Source organism: Cuculus canorus, chromosome W (genome assembly GCF_017976375.1).
Source record: "Cuculus canorus isolate bCucCan1 chromosome W, bCucCan1.pri, whole genome shotgun sequence".
Classification (NCBI taxonomy): Eukaryota; Metazoa; Chordata; class Aves; order Cuculiformes; family Cuculidae; genus Cuculus; species Cuculus canorus.
Window position 1 is genome coordinate 10,927,693 of NC_071440.1, and position 7,676 is coordinate 10,935,368.

The following is a 7,676-nucleotide window of genomic DNA, read 5'->3' on the forward strand; positions in this document are numbered from 1 at the left end:
TTGTCCTGTCCTCTGTCACTTGGGAGAAGAGGCCAGCTCCCTCCTCTCCACAACCTCCTTTCAGGTAGTTGTAGAGAGCAATAAGGTCTCCCCTCAGCCTCCTCTTCTCCAGGCTAAACAACCCCAGCTCTCTCAGCTGTTCCTCATAAGACTTGTTCTGCAGCCCCCTCACCAGCTTTGTTGCTCTTCTCTGGACATGCTCCAGAGCCTCAACATCCTTCTTGTGGTGATGGGCCCAGAACTGAACACAGTATTCGAGGTGTGGTCTCACCAGTGCCGAGTACAGAGGGAAATAATAATCAGTGGTTGTCTCCAGTCTTCTTGAGTGATGGATGTCCTGATGAGAACCTGTATGGGAGACAAGAAGGGATATAGCCAGTACTTTTTGGTTAGATGTTAAAAAGAGGGAATAATCCATTTGGTACTGATTTTATGCTCTTGTGCTTGGTCATCCACAGTGACCCATGAATTACAGTTGTAGGGACGTCTTCAGGGTCAGTGGTACTTCTCTGATGGTAGGCAAGTTCACAAGAACAGGCTGCCCAGCTCAATATGTCGGTTCTCCTGGAACAATCTGGGGGTTGTCTGTCATCTTTTGTCCATGACCCAGTGCAGGAGGGGTAGAGCAAAAGGCATTAAGTTTGGGACACTCGTTGGCCCCCCATCTATCATTTACATGGGTCATTGCACTGGAGAGGCGATTGGACCACCCTGCCTCATGGGGTTGGAGGTACCACTTTAAGAGCCCATTGGCTCTCTCAACTATTCCATTTGTTTGGGTGTAATAGGGGATGTGGAACACCCACTGTATTCCTTCCCCTTTTGCCCATTCCTGAACCACGCCCACAGTACAGTGGCTGCCGTTGTCAGATTGAAGAGTCTTAGCTTTAGGAAGAAAACTGAACCATAGTTTTAAGCCCTTCACTGTACTCTCCCCCATCGTCTTGGCAAACGCCTCAGCCTGTACAAGCCCTGATACAATTTCCACTCCCATCAACACATACCTTTTACCTTCTGATAGCCTGAAAGGCCCAACCTGCCAGGCTTCTCACAGTCCCTTTCCATCTTGTATATGAAGCGGAGGGTCCTGTAGGGGGTATTTCTCAAATCGAGTTTGGCAAACACCGCACATGGAAATTACAGTGGAGCGCATTTCTTGTGTCATTGGCCATCCTTTTTCCACTGCCTCTCATAGGAGGTCCTTAATCCTGCTGTGCCCTCTTCTAACATGCAACCATTCAAGCAAGAATTCCCATCTGCTTGCCTCTTCTATTTCCTTTTGCCCCATCAGATATTGACTTGGTTGTTCAATACATGTGCAGGATGGTCCCCTTTCTGGTGGGGAGCCACCCATCCTACCATTACTGGCTTCTGCTTAGCTATGTCCAGTATTTCTTTCCATTTATCTCTCTGCCATACTGGGACTCTAGTCACCTCCCACTGATTCTGCTCCCAAAAAAGGAAGACACTCAGTACATCCCTTATACATGGCACAAGAATCCATATAGATGTATGTGGGATCTAAGTCTCTCATTGCCTATCCAATGCCCTCCACACTGCTACTAATTCTCCCATTTGGGTAATGTGTTCCCTTTCTGTTATAATCTGCTCCCCTGAATCAACATGGAAAGCCACTGCTTGAAATTTCCATTTCTTTCCTTCACGTTGGGAGGAAGCATCAGTGAACCACACATTCTTCATGTGGGGGTCAAAAGAAGGGGCTTCCTTGTTTTCAACAGGAGGGGTCCCTTTCTCTGGGGAGACAGAGGATTCGTCTTGTATTGGCAATAGCTTGGGGGTTCCTTCCTCTATATCATAGGTATGGCAGAAGTGTTCTCGGTGGGCCCATCACTTTCTTATGGTATCTCGCTGTGTCACTCCTGCACAGGGAGGGGTACCAGCCTCAGCACCTTAAAAAGTCCTCGCAGAATGATTTTTGGTAGCTTGATGGTCTTTTCTGTGCCCTGTAAGGCTAGAGTAACCATTAAAAACCCCTTTCTCCCATGCCGAGTACCATCTCTCAGTGTTGTTAAAGCTGCGAGAATGGAAGCCCACAGGCCAAGTCGGACCCTCTGGACCATGCTGCCACATGTGAATGGACGCATCATGTGCTACAAAGCCCCATTCAATGTGGAGTGGGTCACTTGGGTGAATCAGATCCAGAGCTTGGTGTACCCCCATCTCAAACATTTGTAACTTTAAGGCTTCCTCGTGAATGTGAGTCCAATCCCACAGGACTCCTTTACGAGTGAGATAATATAGGGGATGGGCTATAATGTAAAAGTCTGGTATGTGTCTCCTGCAGAAAGTTAACAGGCCTAGCACCGTGTTGTAACTCTTTCTTATTCTCAGGTATTTTCCCCACTTCCAAAGCTGTTAAAGTTTCAGGAGGAATGCATGCTGCTCCCCCTTTCCACCATATGCCCAGAAATTTCAGTTCTGGAGATGGAAGTTGTATCTTTTCTGGTGGAAATGGAGCCCCAAACTTTCTAAGTGAGCAATTACTTTTGTCTGAGTCAATCCTACTGAAGTAACATCTGGTCCACTTATCAGTACATCAACAGTATACTGGTATAACTTGACTCCTTCCAGGCATACGTCAGCTAACTCCTGTGCTAGTACATGATGTGCACTATCAACCTCGTGAAACTACTACTCAGTGAGAGTCTTTGGCGGATGCTGACAGGCCTGGTTGATCAAGTGAAATTTCTGAGACTGTTCAGTGAAAGTCCCTCTTTGGACACTGACAGGCAAGTAGACTCTGACAGGAGGGCTTCCTTTTTCTTTCTTTATGTGTCACACCTTTACCCTTTTAACCCAAAATCCAACATCAGTGTTATTGGATCTTGCCATCAACCCCCACCATGCTACACATTCTCCCACTGGAGATGAGCGTGGCATATTAACATGCACGGACTCAGCTTTCTTTTCAAGCTAAGACATAGTTTATTGTTACAAGCTCATATTTATACCTATGTCAACACCACTCCCACAAGTCCCTCATAAAAATTTCCACTGTATGTTTTTCTCATTCCAACCTCCTTGTGACCACTCTTATTGTTTTCATGCCTTCTTGTTTCTGCCAGCGATGTTTATTCTTCTCAGGCCCATGGCTTGCTGTATATTAAATGTTCTGTACTCCTGCTCCAGAGGCTTAACAACACTCATGGCCATTTCTTGCTCACCATCTCTTCTGACAGATGAGGGCCCAAGTGCCCCTCCTGTCATTCCATGAGGTGGAAACCTGGAAACAGGACACACCCCTGTAGAAACATTTTATATTAATGAAGGCCATGATGCCCTTGAAGGACCATGAACGGTGTAGTAAGAGGAAACAACGGATAGCAATAGTAAGCTATGGCTGTATGCCCAGAAGCTGAGAGGGAGATGTAAGTTAGAAAAGCAGAAATCATGATAACTTAGGCAAAAAGCATGTAAAACATGCAAAGCTGATTAACCAAGTAAGCATTTGATCTAGGCGTGTGGACAATAGCAACTAACCAATAGTAGTATAAACTTATATGCGCGAACAGTTGTTTGTAACCAATCAAATGATGCCAAGTTTTAGATGCAATATAACATTGTGTATATAAGGAGCTCGCGAAGAGCAATAAAGGTCTTTGATCCAAGATATCGGAGTCCGTGTCATCAATCTCCCCAAATGGTGACCCCAAACATTGACGTGATGCAGCAAGAAAGGCACTGATCTGGGGATCTGAGAGACACTGGAAAGGATAGTGCACGGGAGAGACGTCTCAGCTGAATGATCATCTTGCTGGCTGGACCGAGCCAACAAAAGGAGAAAGCCCCAGGACTCACAATCACCTGTTCTACGAGATTCAGGGGAGCAGCTGAGAAACTAAGTAGTGTAAGATGGGGGCGAATATGTCAACAGAAGAAAAGGCAACAGTAAAGATGTTTAAGCATATTTTGAAAAGGAAAGGAGCTCATTATGAAGAACATAAACTGGAATTGTTATTAGCATGGTTAAGGAGTAAGAATGTGCTCGCGGAATCACTGTGTGTTTTTGACATTGGGACTTAGAAGGAGGCCGGTGAATTACTGTTTGAACATGCCACAAAGGGAGATTTAAATGCTTCCTGTGTGTTAATAACATGGCGATTGCAATATGAAAGATCGAAAGATTTTAAAGCACAACAAGATCTAGCAGAGGCTAATGCCTTAAATAATCCTGACCCTCCTGGTCTAGTACTGAAAGATCTAAAGGTGACTTCTAAAAGGACTTCAAGGAAAATAAAAAAGCTATCACCATTGTGGAGTGATTCTGAGGATGAGGAAGCTGTTAAGAAACAATCATATCCAACTACAGACAGGACTTATAAGACGCCCACCGAACTTGCGAGCGAATCCGAGCTACAGTGTAAAGGCGAACAATTAACTGTAGTACAGTCCTCTGCTCCACCTCTTTCTGATGTAAAATCTCCACTGAATACCACTAATCCACTCCTCTGTTCTCCACTAACAAGTGAAACTTCTCAGGATGAAAGTAATTCAGATGGGCACAAGTCCTCCTCCTCGAGGAGGGAGGTGCAGCTGTGGGAACAGGTTGAACTGTTGCAAATTTTTCCCATGATTTATTACGAGATGCAGATCTTCGCTGGGAATTAGTTAGTTATGAAGCGATAAAAGAAATTCGAAAATCTGTAAAAAGAGAAAGTACTGACTGTTTCACCACCAAGCTGCCCACCACCCCAGCGCCTGAAGCAGTCGCCGGCTCCATCGCATGCATGAATAATTCACAGTCGCCACAGGATAGTCCTTTGCCACAAAAATGCTGTAACAACCAAAGACTATTACCTGTTAAACAATCGATACAAACCTTATTTTATAACACGTGCATATTTTAAGTGTTGTATGGTTTTGGTACCATGTATAGTTTAAATATTCATACCATCATGCTATTCTTATTGACTGGTCGTAAACAACATTGTATAGGTATATTAAGCTAGCTTTCAAAAGAGTGATTCTGTGTGTGTGTGTGTGTATTTAAAGCGCTTTAAACGTTTGTAAGATTTGCAAATTGGGTTTCGGTTATGGGAGTTTGAGCCTCTGTTTGTTTTGATTAATCTTAAAAATACAACTCTGGGACCTTTCAATCTCAAATATCCACTAAGCTGGCAAATAGGTAGATTTACTGGGACCTTTGAAGTGAAAGGCTGCAGAGGACAAAATTTTAAAATACCTAAAAAAAAAAACAAAACAAAAAAAGAAAGGAGAGAGAGAGAAAAGAAAATAGAAAAAATAAAGAAAATAGAAAATACAGAAGGAAAATGGAAAAAGAAAAAATAGAAAAAAGAACACAGAGAAAGAAAATAGAAAAAAGAACACAGAAAAAGAAAATGGAAAAAAAACCCAGCCCTGTGGCTGTGTGTGAGTTCCCCCCTCCTTCCTCCTCCACTTTCTCCTGATTTTTTTTGAATGTGAAGTTTTTTTTTCTTTCAGCTTGGGAATCCTTACCTCTCTAGGGGAGTAACAATTTATGAAGAACAATCTGCATTCCAGTGTCCCTTGTTGGATCAGCAACTGCTGGGTCCTAGTGCAGACAACCGTAAAGGCGATATTAGCCAGATGCTAATGAGAGCATGATTTAAGAGTCCAAAAGGAGTATCCTCTGAGATTAAAAACTGCAAAGGAATAAAAAAGTTAATGCATTTCCAGCCCTGAGAATTCCCATACAGGTAAAAACAGACAAAAGAGGCCAAGAACTCGACAGTGCTTGGACCATTACCCTAAATGTCGAAAAGGTTGTCATTTTACAAATCAACGTCGTTTCAAATACAATATTGGGGGTAAACCATTAACATTAAAGAACCAAGGAAACCAGCAACCCAGCGCGTAGTGGTTACGTGTGACAACACTAAATGTTCCTGCGTGGATCTTCTTCACAGCCTCCTCAATCAAAATAAGGGATTAATGGGTACACAAGGTATGGCTCCAAGCTTTTGGTCCTATCGGTAATGGTTTAAGTGCTTGGTTAGTGGGTCATTCGAGTGTTACTTTGCAAAGTCTTTTTGTATAACCTGGTGTTATTAATTCTGATTTTACTGGACAAATACAAGCTATGGTTTATATTCCTTTCCCACCTGTGTATATCACTCAAAGCAGTTATGTTGCTCAATTAATACCATTTCAAAGATTGTATTAGAGAAAATAGGCCTTCAAGTCGCACCTGAAAAAATTCAAACCTGGAAATATCTTGAGTGGAAAATTTTGAATGCCACAATTGAACCTCAGCAAGTCAAATTGCAAATAGTAGTTAAAATGCTCCTAGGAACAATCAGTTGAGTTAAACCTTATTTGGGTATTACTAATGCAGAACTAAGTCCATTATTTGATCTTCTTAAGGGGGACATGGCTTTAACAGCACCTCCTACTCCTAGGAGTGAAGCACGACAAACTTTGAGCAAAACTGAAAAAGCCATTACTCAGAGAAAAGCCCATAGACAACTTGATGGTCATGCAATATGTTTGTTTGTTTTTGTTACTCTGTGTCAGGCATTTGGTCTAATAGCACAATTAGTACCTTTTAAAAGTAAAGCTCCCCAAGCTGAAAACAAAGAACGGGCAAGTGGAGGCTTTGGATCTACAGGATAAGAAAAACAGATAATGTGGGCATTAGAAATTCAAAAATCAAAACCACAACTAAAGGTGACATTGATATTAGAAAATTAAACAATTCAAATAACTATGTCGGTGGATACTGGTGTGGACGTCACCATCATGGCAGAAAAAGACTGGCCTGAAGGATGGCTGTTGGTCAGTCCCCAAGGATTTATAGAGACTGGAACGTTTTAGTTATTGACCTAAAGTTTTGTTTTGTTTTTTTTTTTTACCAAACCTATTGACCCTAGCGATAGTGGAAAAAATTTGCCTATTCAGTTCCGGCAACAAACAGGGACTGGTGCAGGGATATCAACGGGTGGTGTTACCACAAGGGATGAAAAATTTGCCAACAATGTGTCAACTTTATGTTGACCAAGCCTTACAAGGTTTTCAGAAAAAATATCCACAGCTGTTAGTGTATCATTATTTGGATAATATACTAGTGGTGGGGAAAGATAATTTGGAAAGGTATAAACAGGAATTATGTGACATGTTGCAAAAACAACAATTGCAATTCACACCAGAAAAGATGCAGTGTTGCACCATGGATGCATTTGGGGTGAAAAATTTTGAATAAAACCATCAAACCACGAAGAGTATCATTTAGAATTAACATCCAAACACTAAACGATGTGCAGATCTTGCTGGGTAATAACAACTGGATCAGGAATTTGATAGGGGTAGATAATCAAACATTGTTACCTTTGTTTGAGTTGTTAAAAGGCGATGTGGATATATTAGCACCAAGGAAGCTAACAAAGGAAGCAGAACAAACGTTGGAAAAAATAGAAAATGCAGTAAGCAACAGACAAGCACATCGTGTAGTATATGGGTGGCCTGTTGATTTTTCGATCATCAATAACGCTTATCAGCCTGTTGGGTTAATAATACAATAGGTTGAAATCGATTTGGACAAATTAAAAATTATAGAATGGCAGTTTTTATCTAATCAGCCATCAAAGACAATTGTAATAAGAGTAGAAATGTTTGCAGAGTTAATCATGAAAGGTTGAGATCGGATAGAGGATTTGAATGGAAAAGAGCCTGAAACA